The sequence below is a fragment of the Acinonyx jubatus genome, chromosome D4 (genome assembly GCF_027475565.1).
Source record: "Acinonyx jubatus isolate Ajub_Pintada_27869175 chromosome D4, VMU_Ajub_asm_v1.0, whole genome shotgun sequence".
Classification (NCBI taxonomy): Eukaryota; Metazoa; Chordata; class Mammalia; order Carnivora; family Felidae; genus Acinonyx; species Acinonyx jubatus.
The window spans coordinates 8,829,742-8,842,983 of NC_069391.1; the positions used below are offsets into that span (position 1 = coordinate 8,829,742).

Genomic DNA, 13,242 nt, shown 5'->3' on the forward strand with positions numbered 1-13,242 from the left:
TTGTTCCAATGTGGTCCCTGTCAACTAGGGCCCAAGGTCCAGAAAGAACCACCATCCCTTGAGAAAAAGGAAGCACAGCCAGCCCTGTGACAGCCTATGAACACCTTTGTTAGAATAGAAGATGCCCATTGCTCTAGTCATTTAATGCCGTCCATGGGAAAACAGTCACATAAAGACGCATATGCAGGACTGAATGGCGGCCAGATGAGGGACCCGCCCAAGTCTGGAGGAAGGGCCAGAGACACCGCGTGCTGGCAGTTGAGATTTAAGGGTTGAGTCTGGATGAGCGGGTGAGAAGAGCAGTGGGGGGCTCTGTGCTGAGCCAGCTTAGCTAAGCTGACGCTGCATTGCTCAGAATGCCCTTCTGACAGGCTGGCTCTGCTAGAACTTTCTGTGAAGTTCGGAGGGCGGGGATGAAGCAGCAGCCAGGTTACTCTGGCGCTGTTGAGGCTCCCGTGTGGACGCCGGCCCAGACTCAGAAAAACTGCTCAAATCAGTCAGAGAAAGATAAATATCATAGGATTTCACCCATCTGTGAAATTTAAGAAACAAAACAGATGAACAGAGGGGAAGAGAAGGAAAAGTAAGATAAAAAGAGAGAGGGAGAAAAACCATTAGAGACTCTTAAATCCAGAAAACTAGGAGGTGGGGGAGTGGGCTACATGGATGAGGGACATTAAGGAGGGCACTCGTTGGGATGAGCACTGGGTGTTATATGTAAGTGATGAGTGACTAAATTCTCCTGAAATCACTATTACACTATATGTTAACTAACTTGGGTTTAAATTACCTTTAAAAATTAAAAAGATAAAGAAATAAAGAAAATCTGCTCGTTCATGTCTACAGTCTGAGGTCAAATCTCAAAATTAAATCCTTTCTTTAAAATATCACTCCTAGGGGCACCTGGGCGGCTCAGTCGGTTAAGCATCAACTCTTGATTTCAGCTCAGGTCATGGTCCCAGGTCTTGGGATCGAGCCCTGCGTTGTGCTCTGCACTGAGCATGGAGTCTGCTTAAGATCATCTTTCTCCCTCTCGCTCTGCCCCTCTCCCCCCAGTCATGCTCTCTCTTAAAAAAAAAAAAATCATTCCTAGAGTTTCTGCCTCTCTGAGCAAAGGGATCAGTGGAAGGACCAGCCAGAGGTAGAGCTGGAAGGGTAAGCAAGGGTTAGATGGTGAAAAGTCACGGGGACCATGGGAGTTTTTGTTTTGTTTTGTTTTTTAATTGAGATATAATTTGCATACCGTAAGCTTCATGTTTTTAAAGTGTACAATTCAACTGTTTCCGGCACCTTCATAAAGTTGTGCAACCATCCCCACTATTGCATTCCAGAACATTTTCATCACCCCCAAAAGAAACCCCGTGTCATTAGCAATCACTCCCCATCCTTTCCTTCCTTGAGCCTCTGGAAACTGTTAATCTACTTTTTCGTCTCTTTGAATTTGCCTGTTCTAGACATTTCACATAAATGGACTCATACAATATGTGGCCTTTTGTGTCTGACTGCTTTCACTTAGCATAAGGCTTTCAAGGTTCATTCATGTTGTCACATACATTGGTACTTTTTTTTTTTTTAATGCATCACAAATTTGCATGGCATCCACGTGCAGGGGACATGCTGATCTTTTCTGTATTGTTCCAATTTTAGTATTTGTGCTGCGGAAGCGAGCACTATTGGTACTTTTAAAGAAAATCACTGAATAATATTTCATTGTATGGACACACTACATTTTGTTTATCCATTCATCTGTTAAAAGCCATTTGCTCGCCTTTTGCCTATTAAGAATCACGCTGCCACAGAGCATGGGCATGTACAAGTTTTGTGTGGACATCACGTTTCCAGATCTCTTGGGTATATACTTGGAAGTGAAATTGCTGGGTCATATGGTAATTCTATGCTTAATTTTTTTTTAATTTTAATTTTTTAAAAATTTTTTTAATGTTTATTTATTTTTGAGACAGAGACAGAGCATGAACAGGGGAGGGGCAGAGAGAGAGGGAGACCCAGAATCTGAAACAGGCTCCAGGCTCTGAGCTGTCAGCACAGAGCCCGACGCAGGGCTCGAACTCACGGACCGCGAGATCATGACCTGAGCTGAAGTCGGACGCTTAACCGACTGAGCCACCCAGGCGCCCCAATTTTTTTTTTTAATTTTTAAAAAGATTTATTTTTGAGAGAGAGAGACAGAGCATGAGCGGGGGAGGAGCAGAGAGAGAGAGCTAGACACAGAATCCAAAGCGGGATCCAGGTTCTGAACTGTCAGCACAGAGCCCGACGCAGGGCTCAAACTCACAAGCCATGAGATCGTGACCTGAGCTGAAGTTGGACGCTTAACCGACTGAGCCACCCAGGCGCCCCTGTGCTTAGTTTTTGAGGAACTGCCAAATGTTTCTGCAGTGGCTGCCCCATTTCACATTCCCACCAGCAGGATAGAAGAGTTCCAATCCCTCCACATCCTTGCCAACATTTGTTTTTTGTCTTTTTTATTGTAGCCAGCCTAGTGGGTGTAATTTGTGGTTTTGACTTACATTTCTCTAGTGACTAATGATGTTGAGCATCTTTTCATGGGCTTATTGTGCATTTGTATACTTCTCTGGAGAAATGTCTATTCAGACCCTTTAGCCATTTTACAACTGGCTTATTTGCCATTTTATTGTTGATTTATAACAATTCTTAATATTCTGGATACTATATCCTTATCATTTATGTGATTTGCAAATATTTTCACTTTCTTGATGGTGTCCTTTGGAGCACAAAAGCTTTAATTTTGACAAAGTCCAATTCCCCACCCCCGCTTTTTTTTTTCAGTTGCTTGTGCTTTGGGTGTTATCAAGGAACAAATGCCTAATCCAAGGTCATGAAGATTTATACCTACATTTTCTTCAAAAAGTTTTATAGTTTTAGCTCTTCTTTTGAGGTCTTGGATCAATTTTCAGTTAATTTTTGTATATGGTGTGAGGTAGGGGTACAACTTCATGCTTTTGCATGTAGAATGTCCAGTTGTCCCGGCACCATTTGTTGAAAAGGTTAAACTTTCCCCCATTGAATTGTCCTGGCACCATTGTTGAAGAATAGTTAACCACAAACATGTAAGTTTATGCTTGGACTCTCAATTCTATTTCATTGAACTATATGTCTATCTGTATTCCAGTAACTGAAAGTCTTTAGATGGGGGGGGGGGGGAGAAGGAGGGGAGAAAGAAGAGGAGGGGCCACTCATTTCCCAGAGGATCTCTCATTCCTGATTCCAGGTCCTCTGGGCTCTGACAGGATTTCTGATTTTCAGTGTATGAAATATGGAATTGGGGCATTAGCCAATTCAAGTGGATTTCTGTGTGTTTTTGTTTTGTTTGTTTGTTTTGTTTTATATGGCTAGCCAACCTCCTGGTTCTCTACTTCATCCTGATGTAGCATCCTGTGAGGCTACATCTGATGTGACCTGGACAAGGAAAGATGTAACTAGGCCACCTCTAAGACCTCTGTGAAGAGTGCCCATGACATAGAGAATTTTCAATTAGGGGAGAAGCAGTAAAGGGAACGGCCCCCTGGGCAGAGTGAACAGCCTCGGCAACAGGGCTGAGGTCAGAAAGAACTTAGCATGTTTGAGGAACTGAGGGCCCTCATGGCTGGAGCACTGAGGGGGAGAAGGGGAGAGGGGTATGAATGGGGCTGGTGAGAACACCACCTCCAGACCATTAGGGCTTTTTTTTTTTTTTTAAGATTTTCCTTTTTTTTAAAGATATAATTTTTTAGAGTAATCTCTATACCCAACATGGGGTTCAAAGTTACATCCCCAACATCAAGAGTCACATGCTCTATCAACCAAGCCAACCAGGCACCCCTCCAGACTCTTTGGGCTTTTTTGAGTATGGCAAGGAGCTTAGATTTTATTTTAGTTTTTTTGAACGTTTATTTGTTTTTGAGAGACAGAGCGGGAGCTAGTGGGGGAGGGGCGGGGGGGGGAACAGAGGATCTGAAGTGGGCTCTGCGCCGACACCAGAGAGCCCCATGCGGTGCTCGAACTCACGAACTGTGAGATCGTGACCTGAGCCAAAGTTCGACGCTTAACTGACTGAGCCACCCAGGTGCCCCTAGATTTTATTTAAAAGGCAATGGAAGCTATCAACGTTTTTGAGCAAGGGACAGGTGTGATCTGACTCATGTCTTAAAATCATAATGGCTCTCTGTGAAGAATAGATTAGAGAGGGCAAGGTGGGAGGCATCAAAATCCTTGTGGGAGATCCCAGTAGGAAGCTTTTGCAGTGGCCCAAGGAAAGCTGAGAGGTGCTTGAGGTAGCAATGACTATGGGACAAAGAAGAGGGCTCTTGGTTTGTTTGGAGGTGGAAAGGAGGGGCCTTGAATAAAGATTGACTCTGGGGTGAGGGCAGGGGGGTAATCTGGCTTTGGGGTCCTCTCTCAGCCTAAGTTTGCATCTGTAAAATGGGCGTGCAACGTGAGAACAGCACCCACAGGGAGATAACCGGTGCAAATCATGTAGGCCAGTGCTCAGCACAATGAACACTCAAAGGACAGGCCACAATGACCACACACATCCTGTTATGTCCACACACATCCAAGTCCATGTCCTTGACCCCGGAGAATGATGGCACGAACAATTCACAAGTCTAAATTTTGCTTTAAAAGTGTTCCCTGAAGCACCAGGTCTGATTTTCCTTGATCCCTCTTTTCCCAGTCCTTGCGCAAAGCTAGAATTTGGTCTCCAGCGGGCCTCTGGGAGAGCTGCAGTTCAGCATTTGGTCAGCAGATGGCGCTAGAGGCTAAGGGAAGGCTCCCCTCCCTCTAGCCCTCCCTCCAGTCCGCCCCCTTTGGAGCTCCTCTCCCTTCCCATTTCCAGAGCCATCTCCAGCTCCCAGGCTGCCATTGCAGCAGGGGTGAGGAGCCTGAGGCCGAGCCCTCTGCAGGTTCCTAGGCACACAGACCCATTTTGGAGAAGTAGAAAGACCCTGCTGGGAGCCCTGAGTGGTGCCTCCTTAGAGACCTCCAGGCCTCCATTCCCCACCCTCTCAGGAAATCACTTTATAAATAGGGCAGCCTGGGTCCTGAGTGAGAGGGAGGTTTTTCTCAGAAGAGCCACTTCGTCTGTGAACAAGGGAGCTATGAAACCTCTTAGAGCAGCCTCATGACCTCCCCGTCCATCCTCTGTAAAATATGAAATAAGAGTTTTAATTACCAAGCTTGGAAGCCAGCCGATATGTTTAATATTTAATGTCTCCAATGCTTGTGCCCCAGGCGTACAGGCACTGACAGAATTGGGGTTTCCCTTGGGTTGGCTCCGAATGTGCTTGGAGAACGGCCAGGACGCCTTCTTCCCCCACACCTGGGAGCCTCCTGTAGCCCGGCCTGGGCCCAGGCCTGCCCTGGGCCTCCCACCCCCTAAGGGACGTGTGCCAAGACAGCCCTGGGGGCCGTTCCCCACCCTGGAGCGTGGTGGGGATGCAGTGCTGGATGCAACCCAAGGTCCTGGCAGAGAACCAGTCAGTGAAGTCAGGCTGCTGAGAAATGGTAACAAACGGAGACAGACACACCCGAGTTTGAATTCTGCTCTCCTGCAAGTGGCTCGACCTCTCTGGGAGTCATTTGTGTTATTGTTAAAGTAGAGCATGTTGACTTATGAATTGTTACTAACAATAGATGACCATTTTTGAGGCTTTGCATGGAACAGTCCCGGGAGATGGCTAATTTGGGACTTGAACCCATGATATTCTGACTCCTGAGCCCATGACTCAGAAAGCTTAATATGCAAAGTCACTTCAGATATTTAGAGAAATGTGAGCTCGAAGGGGACACTGCCACCCAGTCCCAGACTCTAGTTTGTCTCACACTTCGCTGGCCCCTCATGCCTCAGGGACCACAGAGAAAATTGCTAATGGGGACTCAGGACAGCAGTCCAAACAAAAGCACCTATATCACTGTTGTTTGCCCCACATTTCTATTTCCTAGAGAGACGTGGGGGGCATGCACGCTGCGTTTGATGGGTCGATTTGGCACTCTCAGTATGGATGGAGTTTGTGGGTCCATCTTGGGGCTGGTCACTCACCTTGGTATGTCTTTGGCCTCAGGTGCCATCCCTCATTCAGCTGGCTCTGATCAACTTGGTGCCTTGTGCCTGGATGATAGCAAGTGATGGGGTGTGGGCACATCCAGCGGCTGGAGCCACTTGTCTTAAAAGGTAACAGAGTAGGGGCACCTGGGTGGCTCAGTCAGTTGAGTGTCTGACTTGAGCTCGGGTCATGATCTCACAGTTCACAGGGTCGAGCCCTGCGTGGGGCTCTGTGCTGATAGCTTGGAGCCTGGAGCCTGCTTCAGACTCTGCGTCTCCCTCTCTCTCTGCGCCTCCCCCACTTGCACTCTCACTCTCTCTCTCAAAAAAAAATTTTAAAAACTTAAAAAAAAAAAAGGTAACAGAGTAGCCCTCATCAATTCCTTCTGCAGCACATCCAGGATGGACAGCCATTGCAGAACAGCAAAAGGAGCTGTCCATAAGCCCTACTTTGTCACCACCAGATGGGCATGCGCTGGTAAAGACGCGGGGACATAGGAACCGAACCCTCGTCCTAGTAGGAGTTTGAGCCGGTGGGGCCATTGTGGAGAGCATAGACCCCACACTCCAGCAATTCCACTCTTTTTGAAATGTTTATTTATTTTTGAGAGCACGAGAGAGAGAGAGAGAGACAGAGCATGAGTGGGGACGGGGCAGAGAGCGAGGGAGACACAGAATCAGAAGCAGGCTTCAGGCTCCGAGCTGTCAGCACAGAACCCGACACGGGACTCGAACCGACAAACCATGAGATCATGACCTGAGACGAGGTCGGACACTCACCTGACTGAGCCACCCGGGCGTTCCCAGCAGTTCTGCTTCTGGGCACATACTCCAAAACATCTCTCACACAAGCAGGCAAAGAGACTTGCCCAAGGATGTTCCTCGAAGCATTTGCGGCTAATAGTCAAGGGATGGAAACGACCAAAAAGCCGACTCATAAAGGGATAGATAAATCACAGGTGGCGTATGCAAATGATGAACATCATGCAGACAGTTCAATGGAATGAATTAGAATGACATGTATTAACACAGGCAGATCGTAAAAATGTAATGCCAAAAAAGATGTCTGGCAAATACTACTTATGTATGTTGCAATATATATTTTCATGGTCATACACACTCAAACACTGACAACCTAAGAATGCCTGCCTGGGGGGAGAGGGGGAAGGGAAGGGAGGCAGTTGGAGAAGGGAGATGAAAAGACAAAAACAAAGCAAATACACAAGAGGACCCATGTGTGCCCAATAACGACTGCCAGCTGAACTGACCACGTGAGCAATCGAATTCTGTACCTCTGAGATCCAAAGCAAAAAAGCAAAGAATGACAGAAAAGGGGGCCGAGGACTTCTATAAATTTTTAATAAGACCCAGAAATTGTTGGTTGTTTGGTGGTTTTCACACCAAGGCAACAAGCATGTTATTGAACCTGAGAACCGGTCAGTGGGCACTGGCTGGGTGCTAGGCGCATTCTGGGTGTGATATGTGACCATCTTACGTTGTCTTCATAGCCACTCCTCAAGCTATTGCCATGCCCATTTTATGATAGGGCTTAGAGAAGTGCCCAACGCCATCAGTTTGCAACGTAAACCCAGCCCCTGCCATCCCGCCTCCCTGCCCAAAGGATTGTAATCCCTGTGGGGTTCAGAAAATACATTTGTCCAAGATGGCCTGAAGGTGGCGCTGTTGCAGTTGGGCAAGGACAGGTGATCAGTTTGCACTGGTGAGGCTGGGATGGGATGACATTCAGAGGACGATAAAGGCTGTTCTGGGTTTGGGTGAGGCCCTGCTCACCAGCAAGCAAGGCTATACAGAGCAGGGAAGATGGCAGGGGCATTGATCACCCGCCAGGAGAGCAGCATCCTGGACTGGAGACCCACCTTCCTTTCTTGACCTCATCCATGGAGAGCATTGAGACCATACACCTTCCAGGACACTGTTTTATAAAGACTTCGGCTCTGTAGAGAGAGTTTAGGGTCAGGATTTCAGTAATGTGCAGGTAAATCTCGATCAGCCTGCTAAAGAAAGGGTCTTTCTGCCCCTACCTTCTTTTCTTTATGGTGAACTTTGGGGCCTTAGGCCAGATGTAGTCTCCTCAAAAGACTTGACTGGGAGCGGGGGGATTGGAACTCAGGCTCAGAGAGTGAGTGCACTGCAAGGCAAGCCATGGACTATCCTTAGCCCCAAGTCATTCCGCTGACCTGGTCCTCAGATGCTTTCTGATCAGTGAGGCCCAGGTGCTTGGCAACCATGATGGGGGGAGGTAGGAGAGGTAAGGAGGTTAGGGAGAAAGGAACAGAAGCCCAGGTGCCTGCTTGCTCTTAGGTAACAGAAACAGACACAAATTTGCTTATGGGAAGAGGGAGGCATCCTGAGAAGGATATAGGAATCTTTCATGGGATCAGAGGGCAGGGTGTGCGGCCGGTACTGGGCACATGGAGGATCTGGAACCAGGGCAGAAACATGTACTTTCCTCTCCTCTTCCCTCTGCTTCTCCCTTTGCACCCTGTGTTTCTCTGCCCAGTTCTGCACATGGGAAATGGTCACCCCTGTCTGGAGGGACACTTCCTGTTGTTCCATCCCCATCACCTTGCTGACCAATGTTCTGCTGCCCCAGGTCCATATGCCCAAGACAGAATCTCATTGCCCAGCTTGGTCAGAATTCACCTCTGGCCAGAGAGGAGTCCTGTGTGGCGTAAACACGGCTCCCTTCGTGGGTGGCCAAGAGAAGAATCACCAGAGTTTGGGGAAGGGATCCCAGGGCTTTTCACTGGGAACGTAGCCTGGCAAACAGTAGGTGCTTGCTAAATAATTGTTGGATAAATAAATAGATATAGGGATAAGCAAACGAGTAAAATGAATTTCTTGAACCCTTGCCTGGGGGTGCCACCATCCTTGATGAAAAAAACAGGGCTGGTCCCCTCTGTGTCCAACATGGTACAGATGGAGAGACAGGAACCTGTCACTCTTAATGATACCAAGGTGCCAATGGGTCCTGGCAAGTTCTCCTCACCAACAAGCTGTTTTCCCAGCTGTTTGCCTGCCCTCCCCAAAGCCGGCCCCACCAGAGGAAGAAGGTAAAGCTGCCCAGCCCAGTGATGAGTCTGCCTTGCAGGAAAGAGAGTGGAGGCCAGGGGGTTCTGCAGCCTCCTGTAGCACAGTCTGAGAAAAGGACCGGGATGCAAGTAGTTTATTTGGGCTGTGATCCCAGGAGGCAGGAGTGAGGGGGCAGGGAGCGTAAGGATGCATTACTGAGGTTGCCACTGCCTGTAGCAGGGGTCGACTCCTCCAGGGCTCCGGTGAAGTGTACAGAATGCCTCCCCAAACTATCTCCCTGAAGGATGGGGGCAGAACACAGGTCCATTGGCTCCTGCGTCCTTTGGGGGAGGGTGTCCGCAGGGGCACGAATTCCCTACATTTCCAGGTGGCACTTGAGTGCAGGCCGAGCACGCAGCCAGGGCGCTGGAGAAGGGAGAAGTGTGTGGAGTGCACTTGAAGTTGTATTGGCAGCTCCAGGGGAGCCGGAGCTTGTACGGAACTGTCCGCTGCAGCTGCAGCTGAAACCAGACGGGAGCCGAGGGGATGGAAAGCGGGGTCCTGGATTCCCTGAAATGTGCCCTCTGCACTGCACCATTCCACTCCACTACGGGATCAGGAGCTGCTATGGCCGCCATTTCCTTCTGGAACCTGTCTCCTGTCTGAGCTTCAGATGTGTAAACAGGATTGACACTCTGACATCGCATGTGCCTCAAACTCAAAGAAGCCGAAACTGAATCATTACCTTTATGTCAAACCAGTTTCTCCTCCTAATCGTCCATCCCAGCATCCACCCAAGTGGACAGCCTAAGACTCCCCCTCGGCTTCTCGGGGGCTGCCATTCTCCATGCCTCATTAGTCACCAAATCTTGTGGGGTCCGTCCACCTGCCCCCGACTTTCTTCTTCTCTCTCTCTCCCTTCCTTCCTTCCTTCCTTTCCTATCAAACTAGCACAGATTAAAAGAACAAGACTAAAGACTACCCATACTGATGACAGCATGTTCTCATACTTTGATGACAAGAGGTCACATTGATAACCTTTTGCAAGGCAGTGTGGCAGAATGCGGCAATAGTCACAACTGTTTTTATCTTTTAATCTAGTTATCCTTATTCTAAGAATCTGTCCTGAGAAAATAATCCTATATGCAAAAAAAAAAAAGCTTTCTGCACAAAGATGTTCATGACGGTATTGTTTATACGAGCAAAAACCCAAAACAAACAGTAACAGTGACAAAAACCTAGACACAACCTAAATGTTAGGGCTAGAGTCATGTTTAATTGCACTATTGTGCCTCTCTCCCGGTGGGGTATCCATCAGTGTAGCTGTTCTCCAGGGGTCTGGCCTTGATGGTGCATCTTCCCATGCTCTCCCATGGGAGGGACTCCCATGGGAAGTCAGGCCTCTTCCCATGCTATACACTCTCCCATGGCCTGGAAGACCATCCACATTGACCATTCCCAAATCCTTACTTCCAGCCCAGATAGCTCTCTTGAACTTCTCACCTGTATATCCAATAGCCATCTGGACATCGCACTTGAATAACCCAAAGCCACTTCAACCTCAAGAGTCTATAACTAAACTTCATGTGTCACCTTCAGCCTCCTGCAGTCAGGGGGTCTGAGCTCAGTGGGTGGCACCACCATTTTCCTGGATATGCAGGCTAGAAATATGGATGTCCACATTCTCCCCTTCCCACAACTAACTCATCACTAGGTTCTGTTGATTCTACTTGCTATGTTATTCTCAAGAACATCCATTTGTCTCTATCCCCACTGCCACCAGTTGGGTTCAAACCACTGTCATTTCTTGCCATCACTAATCAGTTTCTTATCTGCTCTCTCCACTTCTATCTTGCTTGCTCTAATCCCTCTCCCTCTCTGGAGCCAGAGTGGACTTGGAAAAGCACAAATCTGATTGTGTTCTGAGTATAAAGATGCTGGCCTCACTTCTGAAGCCACTAACATGGCACTTTGCAGTTTCTGGTGGTGTTTTCAAGAGCGGAATGGGGGGGGGGGTGTTTCTGTATGTGGGTGGACGGTCACTCCTAGCCCTGCTTGAAACCAGCAGAATCTTCCAATGAAATGAGCTGGCTGTACTGGGAAGCACCACCATGTGGCAATGTCTGCAAGTGGTCTCTCATTCATTGACAGACCTTTGTTGAGCACCTACTATGTGTTAGGTCATGCACGTTCAACGGTGGGGGGGGGGTGGTATCACCCCCCCCCCAGGCGTGCAAATTCGTTCTTGGTAGGTGAAAAATATTTAGCTATGACAATGTTTTGTGGCCCTCCAAAGCTCAAGCTTACTCAACAATATCTTATCCCTTAGTATTTAATTTCTCTCATCAGGGAGAATTTAAATTAAATTAAAAATTTCTCCTTAGAGGAGCAATAATGAAAGAAAAAAAAAAAGGTTGAGAAACACCATGCTAGGCTTTGGTGATGTGGTAGCTACTGAGTCAGACATGGTCCCTCACTGTTCAGAGCTTTACCCACTGGCAGGGAAGACACACATTAAATTATTATACAATGACTAAGTGAAAGAAGCCAGACTTAATAGGCTGCATGCTACAGGTTCCATTTATACGGCATTCTGTGAAAGGCAGAATTCTAATTGCAGAAATCAGATCAGTGGGTCCAGGGACTTGGGGGGGGGATTGACCCTAGGGGGCATGAGAGAACTTTCTGGGGTGGTAGAAAAATTCTATGTCCTGATTGAGGTGCTGCTTCCACAGCTGTATATTTATGAAAACTTATAGATCTATACGCCAGGAAGGGATGAATTTTATAAATATACAAGTTATGGGGCACCCGGGTGGCTCAGTCGATCGAGCGTCTGACTTCAGCTCAGATCGTGATCTCAGGTGAGTGAGTTCGAGCCCCACATCCGGCTTGCTGCTGTCGTCAGCCTGTCAGCGCAGAGCCTGCTCTGGATCTTCTGTCCCCCTCTCTCTGCCCCTACCCTGCTTGTGCTGTCTCAACAATAAAACATAAACATAAATATGCAAGTTATATCTCAATAAAGCTGCCTTAAAATTACTATACAACAAATCGGAGCGCCTGGGTGGCTCAGTTGGTTAAGTGTCCAACTCTTGATTTGGGCTCAGGTCATGATCTCATGGTTATGAGATAGACCCCCCTACAGAGACTTGTTGGTCTTGCGGGAGAGTCTGGAAAGGGACTTGATCAGCTTTGCCTTTGCTAAAGGTCACTGCTGCAGTGTGGTGAATAGTGGCAGGTGGCACTACAAGAAGTGAAAGATGACAATTCCTTAAACTAGGGTGGCAGTGATAGAGATTGACAAAAGTGGATAGATTCTAGAAGTATTTAGGACATAAAATCAATTGGACTCCATGGCAGGTTGGACGTGTGGGATGGAAGAGAGCAGAGGGGTCAGGGGACCTCTGGCTTCTGACTTGTCTGCCTGGGAATATGAGGGTATCTTTCAGGACCAGAGAACCCTTGGTGAAGGACCAGGTTGGCGGGAGATGGGGGAGGGGGAGATCCTGTGCCCGGTTTTTTTCAAGCTAGAGTTGGATGTATCTATGAAGATCACGAGTGAGGTCAGGGTGGAGGCATCTTTTGGGGCATCGAGGTACCTACATGCTTCTTGTCAGAAAGTTGTTCCTTTCCCCAACTGGAAGTAAGTTCCTGAATACCAGCCATGTCTGGTGGCATCAGGGATGAGCACCTGGTCTGGGGGGGGGGTCCATAGGTCGCTGCTGATCCTCCTGGCACAGCCCTGCTTCCTGCCCTGTCTGAGGTCTGCGTGTTCACCTTTGACCTGGATTCCGTCAGATAATCTAACTTTGCAACTCCTAAAGCCATGAAAGAACCACCACAGATATGGGTGTTTTGTTGCTGTGCCTTTTTTTTTTTTAAAGCTCTTTGATATTTGCCAAATTTCCTATCAGTATTTTAGTTAATTTTTATAGTACTGAAACTAACTTGGTAAGGCAAGTCCCCCATCATAGCCTTTTACTTCCCAAATTTCTTGACCATTCTGTGCAATTACTCTACTAGATGAACTACAGGACCAATTTCTCAAGATAAAAATGTCCTGTGGAGATTTTATTGAAATCACATCAAATTTATAGATTACTTGAGGGAAGATTGACAATTTTGCAATACAGCCCAAGCCCGGGATC

General features: G+C 47.7%; 1 non-coding gene across 1 annotated transcript; it reads right to left on the reverse strand.

Annotated features, from left to right (window-relative positions):
* Positions 1-1,564: 1,564 nt before the first annotated feature.
* On the reverse strand, positions 1,565-1,671 carry LOC113592921 (U6 spliceosomal RNA). Its single transcript, XR_003412924.1, has one exon. It is a non-coding gene; the product is annotated as a U6 spliceosomal RNA (small nuclear RNA).
* Positions 1,672-13,242: the final 11,571 nt, after the last annotated feature.